Below are 18,241 nucleotides of genomic sequence, written 5' to 3'. Positions count from 1 at the left end.
AAATATACTACTAAATTATGAATGAATATTTTTTCAGGTGTAATTGACTCTAAAAGTTTGAATGACAAGGAACAACTTAATTATTTTTTCCATCAAAGTTGTACGTGGCTGCTAGATTCTAATGTTGAGAGAAATCTTATTGTTGAATTATCTTCAAATCAAAATCGTATGTATTCTTTATTTTTGTGAATATAATGTTTATTATTATAATTAGAAGACTTAAGAAAATTCTGAATAAAATAACAAACTTTATTGAATAAATTATTCATACATTTTCAGTCATCTAAAAAATGCATATAATTTTTATGTATCCTTTTATAATTATTCATTTTAAAGTTTTCAATAAATTAATTTTAATTACATTTTTAAAACACTTGTTTTTTATCCATCTTTGAAAAAACCATAGACACACCAAACTAGTTACAAATAAAACTTTTTATGTTGTAGAATGTTCTTCACAACAATGTAAATATTTTTACTAGAACAACCTTTTGTAAAAATACCAGAAGAATAATACATTTAAACATAATTAATTTGTTTTATCTGTCTGATAATTAGGACAAATCATTTTTACTTCTAAAAAACTAATACAAAAAATGTAATGCAGAATTTATTTGGAATGCATTTTTTAAAAATCTGATGTGAAAATATGACTTCCTTATACGCCTATTAAATTACATATTCACATTTTTTGCTGCACTTCATTTAAAGTTATTTCATTTGAAAATGAGATACAATCCTCCAATTCTTTAATAATGTGGACAGACACAATTGCTGAAATATTAGTTTTTATTAACATCAAATATTTATACAATTATTAATTCAACAATCTTACATGAAATATAACGATGGAGTAGAAGTCCCTTCATTACTCATACTACTAGATCAGTAATACAAAAGTTTTTGATTTCTGGTGTGTTGTTTAAACAAAAAGAATAATTAAGCGATTCCATTTAGTGAACTCCTGTATACTGGTTACAAATGTTAATTTCGACCTAACGGTGTAAAATATGCAATTTTTATTATTGAATTATTTGGTGAATAATCAAAAATGAAAAAGAACAATCATATGAAAAAGAAAGATAATATGAAGAAATATATCTCAAAAAACGATGATGAATATGAAGGGGAATAAAATGTTAAGAACAGGGGAAGAATAAAAAAATTAATAGAAGATGATAAATATAAAGAGAAAGAAGACATCAAGACCATGGAAAAAATAAAAAGATTAAGACAGGATGATGAATATAAAGAGAGAAAATTTGAAAACTAGAGAGTACACACATTAAGACAAGAAGAATTATATCAAACCAAAGAGCAATTAAATGATTAGCAACAAAAAACAAATAAACAAAATGATGATCAATTCCGACTTTGGGAGAATATTTTCCGACAATATCAGAGGAGTAATGAACTAAAACAGTAAGAATTTTTTTCAATTTATTAAAGATTGGGTATGTATGCCTCAGTATACTGTTGTTTGTGTGAGGGTCGATTTTTCAGTCACTTTGTAGTTAACTTTAATGTAGATAAAATTAAACAGAAATACCAGAATAATTAATTAAAGTTAAACATAAACTAGAAAATTCAAAAATAATATGATTCTAAATTATAATTTTCAATTAATATTAAATAATCAGATGTTTCACTAAATCTATTACATATACACATATGTAGTACCTGTTAAATTACATTTACATATTTTTAAAAGTACATAAAATTTTACTTCACTAATCATTTTTTCTTTTTTTTTTATCATTGAATAATAATAAACTGAATAACTGAATTATTATTTATTGTAAACATTTTTTTAAAATCACAGGTTAATAATTATTAAATCAATATATTTAAATTAAATAAAAGAAAAGTTAAAAAAATAAATAAAAAAAAGTTAAGAAAACTAAAGATGAAGTGTGATTTGGACTGATGTGCCTTCCCTTTAAGATCAAAATATTTCATTAATTAAAATTTTTATTTCAATTGCAATCAAAAAGGAAGGTGCACAACTAGACTGTTACAACCGTTGGATGTTACATCCAAAATTTTAACAACCTATGGCTAATCATTTTTGAGTTATGTGAGATACACATGCACACATACATACACATATCACACTGAAACTAGTCAAAACGGATTCAGGGATGATCAAAATGGATATTTCCGTTGAAATATGAAAAACAAAATGTTTCACTATCGCAATACTTGCTTTACTTTGTATCACGAAGTAAAAAAAGATTAAAAAAAGAAAAAAGGAAATGAAATCTGAAGACCAAAATTTTTCACGATTACAATACTTCCTTACTTCGTACAAGAAAGTAAAGAAACATAAAAAAGTGCTGCCCATAAAAAGTTTTAGGTTTCTCCCTTAAACTCTTGGGGGGTAAAATGGGCTCAAAATTTGGGTTTTAACTGATAAATCATTACAGTATAATGTAGTTTTTAGTATACCAGAATAAAGGTTCATTAAATTTTCTAACAAAGATCTCATCCAAAAATTATTTGTTAATGGAAGAATTTAATCTATTTGCAGCTTATACTTGATGACATGGTTAGTTGGGACTTCTATGCAGCAGAGGTGATAAATATTTTAAGGAAGTTGTTTTTTTAGATATGTTTTTCATCATATGTAAATATTCAATATTCACTTTCTCCTTTGTATCACAAGCATAAGGATTTTGATTTTTTTTTTTTATAAATAACAGTTATTTACATAATTATTATTATGTTATTATTTTCGTTTTTTTTTACAAAATTTCATTTACTTTCAGTGTCTTAAGAAGACTTTAATTAAACAGAATAAAATTAGTTTCAAATTGTTATTAAGTTTCAAAATTGTTATGTGTATAAAAATTATAGTGAAATTTTATTTTAAATTAGTTACGTAAAAGTATTATTAAGTAATTACAAAACAAACATCAATAAATTCAAGTATTCATCAAAACTCACTTCATATCATCAAGTTTTAAATCTGAAGCATAAGATTTTAAATCTGGTGACTTAAGTTAAATGTCTATTTTTCAAACAGAATATATGATCTGCTATGTTGTTAAATAGAGGTAAAGCATTTTGTCAACAGTGATGCAAAGAATGAACTGTATCCAAATTCCAAGAAATGCAATAATAAATTATAATGCAATGATATTTCAATGCAAAGTAATGCACTGCATTAGGTGGACTGTCATAACATGGTACGATTGATATCATTATATAAATATGTGTAAAATCCTGGAGTGTATAGATTTGAGCAAGAAGCTGCCAGAAAATATTACAAAAGTTTGTACTCTTGAATTCAATGTTTGTTATCTTATTTCACCTGAAGTTTAGCTGAGGTCAGTAATTAGCCTATTTCTCAACACCCTCTTTCTAAATCCTTTTTCTTTTTACATCAAAAAATCCATTTGATTTTTTGATCCAATCCATCTGATTGGATTCATCATGATCCATCTGTCTTGGAAGTTTGTCTAGAGAGTCCATTTCCTATCTGAGCATTGCACAGTATGCGCAATAAGTAAGCTGCAATTAATTCAGAGTATTATATTCCTTCAAGTACCAGTGAACTCCAGCCAAGAACCAGAGATACTGACATAGCTAGGGTAATGAATAGTCATGTGGCTTCATTTAACTAGTTTCATTTTCAAGGAAAGGATCTTTTTGCCCATTATCATACATCCATATAATAACACTGATAATCATAATTTTTGTTTCCTAACACGTGATACATGATTTTAATCTGTTTTTGATGCTAAAACAAATATAAACTCAGAATCTTTTTATCACCCACCACTTTTGAAAAATGTGTAAATTTTAATTAACAGATTTTTTTCATTTTCCAACGAACAGTTAGCATTTTAAGCTCCTATATTGTGTTTTGTTAGCTCATTTTCTATTGTTTAACTTTGTTAACATAATTTTTAAGCTGCAAATAAATAATACTAGAATATGCTGCGAATAAATAATTCATACCAATCGAATGATTGGTATCATGGTATGATTGGTATTATGGTATTAATTTGAGAGAGACATACGATGTGATGAAAGACATTCTTGAATATATCATAGTTACATATTGTGACATCATATCTAATACTGAAGAGTGAGCCTTCATAGACAAGATCAACCATGTCTGTTCAGGTTAAAACAGCTGTGTTGTTTGTATTAAGCACTGGATTTAGGAATGAATTAATTTTGTTCAGTCTTATTGCTGTCTTAAGTTTGTTAACAGTGCAGTGTCAGAATGCCTTGAAACTGTGTATATGATGTGCATGCCTTCTGTTGTATATATGGTGAGTTTACCATAAAATCAAATAGAAAAACATTACACCTTTAATTAAAAGAGCATATCATTTGTACTTTCAGTGTAAAACTGGTGATCAGGATAAGACATGGGCTCCTCATGCTGTATGCACTAATTGTACTGTATCTTTTAGAGGATGGCTGAAAGGTACACAGAAGGCTTTGCCATTTGGTACACATATGGTTTGGCATGAACCAAAGGATCATGTAAACGATTGTTACTTTTGTTTAATAAGTATGTCTGGAATTTTTTAAAAATCTAAACATACTGTAAAATAAAATATCCTTCATTGCAATCTGCAATCAGGCCTGTACCTCACAGTGAAATTATTTAAATTCCTGAGCCACCTGTGAATGTATGTTTCGAAAGCAGCAATGAAGAATCAGGCAATACTGAAGAAGACAACAATGATTTTGATTTATCTTCCAATAAGCCACATCTTATATCACAAGGTGAATTAAATGACTTGGTTAAGGATTTAAATTTATCAAAAAATCAAGCTGAACTGTTTGGATCAAGACTAAAAGGTTGGATTTACTTCAAAAAAATACAAAAATTTTGGGCTTCGAAGCTGACAAAAAGAACTTCCTCTGTACTTTATTGATGAAAATAATTTGATTTATTTTACAAATATTGATGAGCTTATGTTGCACTTAGGACAAGTTCATAAACCTGAGGACTGGCGCCTTTTCATAGATTCGTTGAATAATAGTTTAAAAGTGGTTCTACTGCACAACGGTAACAAATATTCTTCGATACCAATCGAATGATTGGTATTATGGTATTAATTTGAGAGAGACATACGATGTGATGAAAGACATTCTTGAAAAAGTAAATTATAAAAAACATAGCTGGAATGTACGTGGTGATTTGAAAGTTATAGCTATTTTGTTAGGCATGCAGTTAGGCTATACTAAGTGCATGTGTTTTCTCTGCAAATGGGACAGCTGAGCTACGAATAAACATTATGTTACCAAAGAGTGGAAAAAACAAGACTACTTAACTCCAAGTGGGAAGAATATTATTCATGAGCCCTTAGTTGAACCCAAAAAAATATTTTTATCCCCTCTCCAGCTCAGCTTGCAGCTTAGGCTTCATTTAAAGATATTTGCAAAACTTTTCTCTACAAACAAAAATTTGACAATTACCACAATATTGTTAATCAACAACTTCATACAGAGCTGTGGAATGTAATATGTCTTTGCAAATACATTTCCTCCACTCACATCTGGATTTTTTCCTGGACAACCTCGGAGATGTAAGTGACGAACCACAGTGAACATTTCCATCAAGACATTTCAGTGATGGAAAGCCACTATTAAAGAGAAATGGAATACTAACATGCTAGCCGATTATTGTTGGGCATTAATTCAGGATGTGCCTGAGACTATTTGTAAAAGAAAAGCACCAGCGAAATCATTCTAACACAGGTATGGTCATGCAAAATTATAAATTTTACAAATTCGAGCCTGGTAATTCCGGTAATTCTGGTAATTCTGGTAATACAAATTCGGGATTCGAACCTGGGACCTCCGGATGATAGGCTGAGATGCTCCACCATGGAGATCAGCTTAGTTTGTAGGCATGCAGTTTACCATCTTACCTAAGATAAAATAAATTTCCTAATGTCGGTGGGTTTGAGATTTACTTCTACAAGACAATTTGTAAATATTTATTCTATATTGCTATGGAGTGCCTTTTTGGTGTTCATTGTATTATTTTCAACCTACATTCTGCTTGTTCACTTTCAAACATTTGCAGTTAGAGAAGTTTAGTTTTTTGATCTAGCAGGATTATGTTTATTTGGTTACTGTGTTTTAACTGTGCGGTTCCTTTAATGGAGTTTATTGTATAACAACAGTAGATCCCAAGGTGAAAAACAGTAACATCAATTACTGAAGATGGCCACAAAAGCAGTTGAGTACATTATGATAAGAAATTTAATGTTATTAAATGTTATATTAAAAAAAATTGGTTCAGTTTATCACTAAAAATTAAGTTTTGTTAATTTTCACTTATAACCATCATGTAGCAAAACATCACTTATATCACATGGATATGAATGCTGATATATGTTAATGTTATAACCACATGGAAGAATTGTGCTGTACTTATTTTAATGGCTAACAATCGAAGTGTTCAGCTTATATTAAAAGTGTATTTTTCTTTAAATAAATTAATCAAATGGTTATCACCATGTGACTGTCACTATAGTCTGCTCTTAATTATTATCTAACTAGAGCCATTTTCCTACAAGCATTGATGATAATTAATTGCATTACAAAGCAATAATGATATTTATAATAATAATCCCAGTGATGATAATTAATTGAGTGAAAACAGCTATTGAGTCAATAATTGGCAATTTAAAATAGCACTCTGAGATATGTTCAAATTGAATGTTTAATGAAATTAAATATCAAATTTATTTTTTTTATTTAATTTTATTTTTTTATGTGGTTTGTCTTTTAAAACTGTAGAGCAATATATTTCCCAGATTTGCTGTAGTGTTGGTTTGTCCTTGTCACAAATATCCTCTTGATGACAAACAGCTTTTGCTTGATTTAGATTCAGTTATGAAATAACTGTCCATTTACAAGCAAAAGTGAATTATATTGTATTTGTTTTTGTTACTTCTAGCACATATCTTATTTAAATTTTATTCATTCAAATATTTAAGTTGGTAACTAATTTTGATCATTTTAACTGAGCTACTGTTTAACCTATTGAGCTTAGTAATTATGCACTAACTTTTAATTTTTATTAAAATTCTTTAAATTACTTTTTAATCATATCTTGGCCCTAAGCAATAAATTCTACAGTGATAATTTAATTTATTGTAAAAACTCTTTGGTGGTTGGGTTTCAATTAACCACACATCTCAGGAATGGTCGACTTGAGACTGTACAAGACTGCACTTTATGTACATTCATACATATCAACCTCATTCAGCCTTCAAAGAAATACCTTATGGTGGTTTCGGAGGCTAAACAAAAAAAGAAAGAAACAACTTGAAATACTTTCTGCATCGATGCATTTACTCACAGTTACTGACTATCTTGTTTTAATTGTGCAAATAAAAAGCCAACAATAATTATTACCAGCAAAACCAGCTTTGAATAAAATCTTTACTTTCAGAGTAGCCAGCCAGTTAGTAATTCACCTACAATTCCTCACTGATATGAAAGTACTGTGCTCATCATAAGACTCCCACTTTTCAAAACATATCCTTTATGAGCATTACACACCAAATTTTTGGGTTGATATATCACTCCAAATCTTATTTGATATTTTACAATAAATTTATGATATCACACACATAATGTAATTTTCCTAAAGGATCACAGAAATACTGTGCCTCTCTGCTCACAAAAATTAATTATATCGTGCACTTCACAGATGGTATGACCAGTGGGCACAAGCATTTAACAGAATGGACAGTTAATGAATGTTTAATGAAATAATAGATCACAAATGATTATTGTCTATGTGCTGTGTTGTGGTGAAAAATGATTTATTTTTAATAATGTATGGTAATCTTCATTCATGTGTTAGATGACCTTCTTAACAGAGCTAATTAAGGACGTAATCAATTAATGATACTGAAAACTTCAAATAGTAGTGAACTTGATCTTCAATCATAACACTTTATAAAATCAGAAAACACTTTGTTTTTAGATCATTAATTAATTCTAAGTTATTTTGAATTATATTTGAAGAAACACGATAATAATAATAATAATAATAATTGAGATTTACAAATCTTTACATGAAGTATTTTTGTTCTTAAATGCGTATTCAGACAATACATCTTATAATGCTGTTTATGTTTTAATGATTTATCATTTCATAATTATTTTTTATATTAAGTTTTTTACGTTAATTTCAATGATAATCAATTGCAACATGATCTATAAATGACAAAACTTAAGAAAACATAAAAACATTGAATAAAAAAAAATAAAAATTAAAAACATTTTTTTAAATGATCTTCCATTAACTTCCATCATATGATATTACATAAAACAATCAGTAACGAACATTAAATATAACTACATGCTAGTAACAGTAATTATTTAAGTTTATTTTAATTGTTTATTAATGAATTAAGTTAAAAAAAAATACAAACTAAGGTATATTACACTGAATAGTACATTTTTTATAAAAAATTACTTAATTTTGAATCTATCAAAGACTAGTAAAGTCTAAACCTGACCTTATCTGTTCTTACATTAGTAGTACACATCATAAGGTTAGCAGTTTAGTTAAGGTAATCTCCAGTGATGTACATTTCCTACTGTAAAATAGATTTTCCCACTTGCTTCTTACATAAATGTCATCGCATCTGTTAACCTACTGTGTTCACCTTTAATAAGCAAACTTTTTAAATTTCTTTTCAAGCAAAAAATATAAATATATCTTACACGTCATTCTCTTTAGAAGCATACAAATTATGATGCATGAAAAAATCTAATTTTTCTCTGTACACAAGTTTATGCATAAAAATTATTATAACAGAAATAAAACCATAAGAAAAACCAAATAAAGTAAAGAAAAAGTATGCCTGAGCTGTATGTTAATATCATACACATAAAGGCTTATAAATGCATTATACAAGATTGGTTACCAATCCCAAGAATTAAAGCTCAACTTTTTCATTTACTTAATGAATGTTATCAAAAAGAGAAAAAATAAAAATAACTAAAGCAGTTAAAAAACCCCAAGAATGTGCTGCCAACGCTAGTTGCAATCAGTTAAATGAATTCACAAAATAGTGAAAGTTCACTAGCCTAAACCATCACAGAATATCTGTAAAAACATTAATATGAAAATAATATTCAGTCAACATAAGTAATTGTTCATTAAAAAAATTATTATGTTCCAAAGTTTGTATCAACAGTTCCAGTTAAGTATACCTAATTGGAATGGGTAATAAACAAAGGATTTTCCATGTAAATGTGGAGTTTACATTTTATTTTCATGAAAATTACAAGTTTTTAAAATGTGATATAGATAGGAAATTTTATTAATGAATTATAAAATTCCATTAAAGAATAAGTTTTCCACCCACTGATGTTAGAGGGAAAAAAAGAAACAAAAAAGACTATTGTTTCAAGTACTTTACTTAAATTAATTTTATTATAATTAATCTTATTAAAAAAAAAAAAAAAAAAAAAAAAAACGGAATAAAACGACTATAAATTTAAAAGTAAATAGATATTACATAATAAAATAAATTATATAAAAGACTGGCATTTATACTTTTATGCTGTTACCAAATAAGTTAATTTTTAATAATATAAATCTTATCAGTACTCTGGTAACCCCAAAATATGACAAAATAAAAAGCTGTTAAATGAAGCAGGAGTTGTATAGTTTCTGTTTAGTTGAAAGTAAATGATGGTATTTAACGTTTTCTCATATGACTTAAATAGATTAAACATGATCAAATACTTTTGTCATCCACACAAATCAGTAAAGAAATAACCGTAATCAGGTTTTAAATATTCTTTACTTACAAAACTGAACAATTTCTACTTTCTTACTCAAAAACTATTAATCAAAATACTACTTAAATAGCTACAAAATGGTACTATTTACAACAAGGATAGACCATAAATTCACCAGCATAGCTGAAGAAGCAACTGTTCTGTAGATAATATTAAAGATCACTGCATAAAAAATAATAGAAAATGAATTATTTAGATATTTAAAATTTACATTAAAATTTTTATCATCATTAAATGTATACATTTTAATTTTAATTTTTTTTTTTTACTCTGTGTTGTCAAGGGTAAAATTTAATATCAAAATTAAAATTGTTCAAAAAAGACTATTAATGAACATTATGACAGATCACAAAGTGGTTTTGTGTGTATGTGTGTGAGTTGTTGCAATGAAGTTACTGAAAAAAATTTTTGTAGCAGAATTGGTGCTTTAAAGTACAGTTAAAATAAAATTAAGATGATTAGAAAAGTGAATGTTTTTATTTCTAATAGAGTTAATTTAGTACCAGACTAATCATATTTCTTAGTGACTTTTATTAATAATTAATGGACAAAGTGTGTTCAGTGAATGAAACTATACCTTCATATCTAGTGCCAAAGAAGTGTTTAATATCTGCATTAATATCAAAGTTGTTAACAAAATTACAGTTTTGCTAAAATAATAATTTTAATTATATAAAGGATGATAAAATCACAAATTTCAGTAGTTTTAAGTTTTGTTGTTGATTTGTATTATTCTGTAACTAATCTGTGAAGGGGATTTTTTCAGTTATAGTACATCTATTGTTTACTATCTTAAAACCCTCACATTATGTTGTATTATTGTTTGGAAATAAAGTGTATTGATTTTATTTGTATTTAAATATTTATACTTAATTGTACAACTTATTTTGATGTTTAGTTAACTACAGTTTTTTTTCTTTAAACAGACTAAAATTTACATTTCCTTCCAATTTTTAGTATAGAATCACAGTAATTTTTACCTGCAGTATATATCTTTTCAGAGTTATAAGTTGGATATTTGAAGTAAGTGAAGAAATTGTGTAATAGTATAAATGCGTACCTACATCACCAATGTAAGATAAGAGACAAACCAGAAGTTGTGGAATTAATTCAACTTTAATTAATAGAGTTGGTAATTAGAGTAGGTTTTCTTTGTTATTTTATGTTATATTTATTTTTTCTAATCCTGTATATTATATATGAAGAAAGAGCTGAACTAAATGATATATGAAATAAATTTAAAAAACATAAAACGCAAAACCATTTGTGGGGGTGGCGCAGGCGCGCAGACTGTTCGGGAGAGCGGCTGTGTCCGAACACAGTCATCTTCGGGACATCTGCAGAGAGGACCCAACTCCGACAGGTGTAAGGAAGCGGCCTCACGCCGTACTGGACGAACCACCGTGATGGTGCGGTGCGGTAGCCGAAAATCGACAAACCAGGCTTAGGGGCCTCCATATCGCATGAGCCATAAACGGAATAGTGCGTCAGACGCGTTTTCCGGGGTCGCGAGTGAATAGTTTTTCGCGAGTTATATAATTTGAAGACTTCAAATACGGTAAGTCGCGCATACAACAAAAACGCGGTCTAAATTTAAAATTTTTTTTTTTTTTTTTCTTCGCGTGTGTTTTGTTCTGTTTCTCTTGTTTCAGAAACGGGAGAAACGTGGATGTGGAACGACTCGACGTGCCGTCTCATCCTGCCAGCCGAAAGAAAAGTTATAATTAAGAATTTTTTTTTTTTTTTTTTTTTTTTTTCTCGTGTGTGTGTTCTGCTTCTTTTGTTGCAGATACCAACAGCCACCACAAAACAATGGTTTCTTCACTGCGGCCACGCGGTCCCCCCAACCCCTTCTCAGACACACGTGTGTCTGAAGGTTAATAATTACGTGGAGTGAATAATTACTGTTTGCTTCTTCCACAAAAATCGCCGCCCCAAAACTGCGATCGCGAGTAGGTATCACCATTTGTAAGTTCCCTATTACCTTCCTTTCCTTTCAAGAAAGAAGAAAGAGGGAACGAGACCAGCAGCCAGCAGCCATCAGCCCAGCAGCCACCTGCCCAGCAGCTACTGACAGCACAGAAGAGCGAAGAAACCTGCACTTTCCCCCGTTCAGCCCTTCGGGGCTTCGGGAATTACAAGGTTAATGGTATGTAACTTCGGTTACTACCAATTCTTGGAAAGTGCAGGCCAAAGAAGAACGAAGAGGTCTTCGTGAGAAGAAGAGGGAGAAGATGAAGAAGAAGGAAGACCAGCCACTCGTCTCAACATCACGGACTGGAGTCCGGAACAGAGCCCAGCAGAGATGCGTCCTGAAGGGCAGCCATACCAGAAGCGGATGAAGAGCTTCTTTACAACCTCTCCTAATTCAAACTTACAATCAGACAAAATAACCCAGCAATTGCGACTCCTCCGGAAAAGGGGACGCATTGCTCCCTCCTTACAGATAGTGCCCCGTTGTGGCGTATTCCTGCTAGCCTATTAAAGAGTTAGCACCGAAAGGACTTCAGTGGACGGTCTGAAGGGGAATTACGTCGGGAGGACAGGCTTTATAAGCCTAGCCTTCCGCGGTCGGCCCGTAAAATGGGTTCGATAACGCTGGTATAACAACGGAATTGGAATGCAATAAAATCCGTCTTAAACTCACTAAAATAATATTAGACAAAAATTGGAAAAATTAGATCCGAGATTAAAAAATAACCTTTTAAAAAACAAGTCCGATTAGAAAGATCCAGCAGCAAGGGACTCTGTCCAGGTTCTGCAATAAAGTAGGGAGTAATAGACTCCTGCCAACTTTGCATTCCATTCCAAAACCATTTGCAAAAAATGAATAATGTTTGTCAACTGAAATGCCCAACACATTTAACATTTAAGTATTTTTTATAACAAAAGGAAGTTTTTCCCAGTTTTCAAATTAACTCAATTCTGTATGACTAATAGTAAAATAAAGGAAAGTGTTGTAGAAAAAATCAACTAAACACATTTATTGATCTAGAAGTGGTTCATAACAACATTAAAAACACAAGACTGTTTTAATTAATTAAAATCACATAGTGCATTCTAATGAATGATCTAATGCAACATTAATGAATGATCATTAATGCAACATATGCTATATTAATGTCATGAAACACTGGTTACCTTAATTCTTCCTGATTTATTACAGTCAGAAACTCTTAAGTTTCTGTTATCATTTATGACTACAGAGTCAGTAGAAAGAGTTTTACTGCTCTATGTCTACTACTATGTTTAAATAAATTAAAACTGTAGTAAACCAAACAGGTCCAGATTTGAGATTGTATCTTACAACAATTGAATCCGATTTCAAAAACTTAGTGTTTCATAATAGCCTTACAGCTTGTGCTGAATATGTGTAAATGTTATATAAAAAATTATTTTAAGATTAAAAGAAATGTCAAAATTAAACATTTCTATTAACAAAACTGAATTTGTTTCTTTTTTCTGCATATTTTTTAGTTTTTAATTTAAAAATATATGCACTGTGTTAATTTATTTATCCATTTGTTTTTAATCACATTATTGTCTGTCTTCTACCAATACAAAGAATAAACCTGATAAATCAGTAATTACATTTATCAGACATTTTGTAAATATGAAGTGAACTGTAAATTTATGGAAATTTTTATTAAAATAATTTATAATAATTACATTAAAATTAATCCCTATTGTCACCCACCTTCTTCAGTGGAGATTCTGGTAACACTGTCCGATAAAATTAGTATGATTTGAATTACATCGATAAAAATGTTTGTCATTCCCAAGCTAAAGAGAAATATATAATGATTAACAACAAAACTGCAAAGAAACTGACTTCCAGCTTGGAAATTATATCCAATTAATAGAAGCATTTATGAATAAAGCAAAGACCTATTTAAGCACTTTGATCAGTCACCTGTTCTAGAAGAGTCATCCCAATTATTTAATAAAAAATAAACAAAAGACTGTTTAGTAAATTCAAAATCAATGACAAAAGGGCGGTCAATTCAGGTTGGGGAAGAAACTTTATACTCTTCACAACTTCTATGGATTACATCACTTTAATAATTTTAACAGTTGTAAAGGAAAAAATGTCTAGTAACACTGCTAGTAATCACTGGTTTTTGTAAAAGAGGAATGTAGTCAACTCTCACTTCACTGTGAAACAGTTTCACAGATAAATACAACACTGTCTGTACTTAATCCTAATAATCTTTTAAGGTTTTCATTGGTTTCAATTTATTTCCTTTTGCTTTCCTTCCTTTACAACCTTTTTTTTCATTTCCATTGTTATTGAAATTATGTTTACAACATAATGGTGTAGTTAAAGCAACTGTTACGTATAAAAAAATTCTTACTTTCAAAGAAAGCTGAAAAAAGTTTATTTTACGATTGCCATATTAGAACTAACAATAAGAGAATGAAAAAAGGAACCTTAAATAACTGATAAGGTTCTGTTTTTAATCATAGTTTATATTAAATCTATTTACAAAATTATTGAAAATCGAAATTCAATGACAACAAATATGTACGTAATAATGTATGCCTAATTTTCTGTAATTCCTACAAATTTTCTTTAAATAAATTTAAACCCATGAATAACATAATAAAGACTACTACCTTCTTAAAACATATTAAATGTAGGCTGTGTAAAAACTGAGTTTTTTATCATCTAGTGGTTCCAAGATATAACTCATAAAAGACAAGCTATCTTTTTATAACAACCACCATGATCACCAGCTACAATATACTTCTGAATCATCTTAAATAGAGCTAAATGCTACAATTGAATTTAGGATGATATGTGCTTTATGTTTTTAATTTTTTTATTTTCTATTTGTGTTTTATTATTTATGTTTGTCATTTTACTTCTCTTTTATCTAATCAAATTGCAGATGATTGATAATTATAACTAATTATTAGTAATAGTGAATACCGTATGTGTTCCATTTAAGTAATTAGAATAGCTTGGTTAACTCTAACTCAAGTGTTATTGTTTTTTTATCTTTTATTAATACTTGATGGACCCAAGTATAAATATGACACTCTGTAGCATTGCTAATCTTAAAAATCTGGAAGTGGAATTTAACTGCACAGTTAGAGTATTTTGTATAATTAGTAATAAGGATCGTCATTGCAGTGGCACCAACCAGGGTGACTGTTGCCTCAGTACAATTGAATAAGTATAGGGACTGGGTTAGTAGATTTCTGAAGTGGTTATCTCTCAAGACTTAAGATGTAGCTTTGATCTGTAAACTGTGGGGGCACCTAGAGTAATATATGCAAGGATATCATCACACTCCAAATCTTGAGTTAATTAACTAAATTTTTCAAAAATATATTGATTGAATGGACACAATTAGCCATTAAATTTTTATTCTTTATCTTTACCTAAGTTACATAATAAAAGGAATAAATTCTAGAATTAGGAATATCACCATACTGAAGAAAATTTTTTAGCTGATTAGAACAAAAATGAATATATTTATTGAAAACTTTGAGCCACTCTCAATTAATTCCTGTTTTTATCTATCATTTTTATTTGCAGGTTTGTACGTTCGTGATATTCATCTAATTAAACACAAAACAAATTATTTAGAATCAAGTAGTTTTTTCTGACTCCAATGCCAGTCAAGCATTGAATGTCTGTTTGGAAGTTGATAAAAAAAAATTATTCAGCTAGTAACAATATATTACATTACAGTTTAATAGTAAAATTTATTTTCTTTAGTTGTAGTACTTATTTCAATACAATCATTTATAAATGAAATTTTTTATAATTGTATTAGTAATTAGCTCTTAACATTCTGTTTAATCCAGTTGTAGTAATAATGTATGCTACTGATATGGTAAGAGGATTCAGATTTAAATCTGATTTTGTTTGAAAACATGCAAAATAATTCTTGATAGTCCTCCATTGCACACAAGTGGGCCACCAGAATCACCCTGTTATAAAAGAAGGCTGTATCAGTAATTGACAGTTATCCTTAAAATTATTTTTTTTTCTATTTACCACCAGCAGGCGTAAATTAGTAGAGCATTTAACATCTATTGACACTAATCTGGGTCATAAAACTGATACTGATATATATGAATCATTAATAAAATTAAGTTTGCAAAAATGTTTATGGAAATAACATTAATTTCTGCCAAGACTAAAAAAAAAAAAATTGCTACTTGCATTTTTAAATTGACTGTTAGTGTCATTTAATTTCAATACCAGACGTACTCAAATTTTTTTTTCAATTTTTATATTTTACATTTGATGACAGACTTATATCATTTACATTACCTACCATCTTCATCGGTTCAAAACAAGAAAAACTACACATGAAAATATTGTTAAATTGTCAGTTAATTATAAAAGCAGATATATACATCAACTAACGGTATGTGAACTTGACTAACAGCTGCCCCTTGCCGGCTGCTTTTTCCAATCCTAATACACATTGAGGTTATTAGTGTTGTACTGTCTGCTGTGCATGTGATTTACTTTGTGTTGTATTATAATCAAACAGTAGTATTCAACTTCTTAACAAAAATGTTTAGAAGTTATAATTTGGTATATTCAAAATGTTTAAAAGTTACAATTTGGTGTATTCAAAATGTTTAAAAGTTATAATTTGGTTTATCCAGTATCACCTTGCCCACAGATCAAGTTTATTATAAACGTTTTTAGTATTGAAAAGCAAATAAAAATTATATTATCATAGATCCCACAAAAATAACAATATTTTGAGTATGGAACTATGTAATTCTATTAATTAATTATATAATAATTTCCACTTACCAACTATTTTTATTTTTATGTCCAAACGCTTTTGGATATTAATCCATCAGCAGGAACATTTATGTGTTATGTAATATAATTTTTCCTTTAGAAATTAATATATTAAATGAATTTTGAATTTTAAAACAAAAATTATAAATACAACAAATGATCGTCAAAAGATAGAAATAATGTTGACATTGTCTGTCATGTTAGTATGAAGTTCTCAATTGTTTTGTTGATGTATTAATATCCGAAAGCACTCGGACATAAAAATAAAAATAGTTAGCAAGTGGAAATTATTATATAATTAATTTATATCAATACCAATTCGCCATGATTAACAATAAAAGTTCTATTAGTAGAGAAATTTTTAAACTAGAAAAGTACACTTCGCAAAGTATATCATTCTTCCATTGAATGGCAATTTCAATTTAATCCAGCGAAGAATATTTAAAAAAAAAAACTGGACAGTAATGTTATAATACAAGGTGAAGTGCATCAACATTCTGAATTGGCGCAGTTAAAATTGTATGTAAAGAGGGAAAGATAATTGTAATTCTTACCCATTAAAGGGAAGATATTTGAGACAAAATGCTTATCAAACTATTTTTCATTTACCATATTTTACAAAAAAGAAAATAATGATTTTGTAAATAATAAAATGTTTATAACTTCTACATTTAACAGATTTTTTCTGGTATACTGGTACTTTTTCCAGTAATAATTAAATTTATATTGAGTTACAAGTTCTTGACGTACATCAGTTTAGTAGTATTGACTAAAATTGTCATGTAATGAAAATAAGTAATTTTTAACAAATTTTCTTTAAAAGTTTCCATAACACTCATCTAGCTGAGGTTTGATAAAAAAAAATATGTCATTTTCTTCACAATGAATTGCTTAAGTGAGCAAATAAACAATTTCTGCTTATCATTAACAGTTCTTATACTCTCATGAGATGAAAAATTAAGATGGCTACTGTTTTTAAATTTACAAACATAAAATTACAAATCTGTTTATTTTGTAGGGAATCTGGTTTAAGATACATTACAAATTGCATTAAAATACCTCAATCCATCCTCAAGATATAAATTTCTATTTAAAAAACACAAATTTCTGGACAGAGGTAAAAAGAAGGTATTTCCATATGTATGTTTAAAGGACTTTTCTTCTTGCCCTGATGTTAGGAATTAACTACCAAAATATTTGTCAATTCTTTTTTTATAATTCTTGAATAATTCTGAATTATGGGACTAATTTTTGTAGAATTCTATGCTCAGTTAACAAATCGTGAAAAGGGGACGGCTTCTTCCAACAAGACGGAGAAACATGTGGCACATAAAAAAAATTCACTCACTAGCACGCCTTCGTGCGGTTTTTTTTTTGTAGAAGAACAAACTGTCAGTCGAGGACGATGACTTCTGTGTTTCCCAGATTCTCTTCAGATTTTTGTTTGGGGTTATTTCGAGGAAAGAGTTTACGAATCAAATCCTCCACATTATCAATAAACTGAAGACGAATATTCAACAATGTTTTGTGTCAGGCGTCTCTCTCAATGTGCTCACTCAAACAAAAAAATGCATCCCTCCCTTGGGGAATGAAGTATTTCCCCGTTACCTTCTTCGCTGAACTGAATTTATTTTTACATATCAGCATGAAAACCCCGTT

The 18,241-nt window shown here is 29.0% G+C and overlaps 1 protein-coding gene across 13 annotated transcripts in view; it reads left to right on the top strand.

Annotated features, from left to right (window-relative positions):
* The window catches only part of LOC142319376 (uncharacterized), a 226,504-nt gene that overhangs the window by 69,492 nt on the left and 138,771 nt on the right, over window positions 1-18,241 (top strand). For 3 of the 13 annotated variants that reach the window (XR_012755184.1, XR_012755182.1, XR_012755189.1), the window contains one exon: window positions 38-162. The exons of the other annotated variants lie outside the window; for them this stretch is intronic. The gene's annotated coding sequence lies outside the window, so the exon portion shown is untranslated. Of the gene's footprint in view, window positions 1-37; window positions 163-18,241 lie in introns of those variants that run through there. 13 annotated transcript variants of the gene reach the window in all.

Source organism: Lycorma delicatula, chromosome 2, assembly GCF_047948215.1.
Source record: "Lycorma delicatula isolate Av1 chromosome 2, ASM4794821v1, whole genome shotgun sequence".
Classification (NCBI taxonomy): domain Eukaryota; kingdom Metazoa; phylum Arthropoda; class Insecta; order Hemiptera; family Fulgoridae; genus Lycorma; species Lycorma delicatula.
Note: the sequence above shows the minus strand (reverse complement) of the source record. Positions and strands in the feature narration are given on the sequence as shown.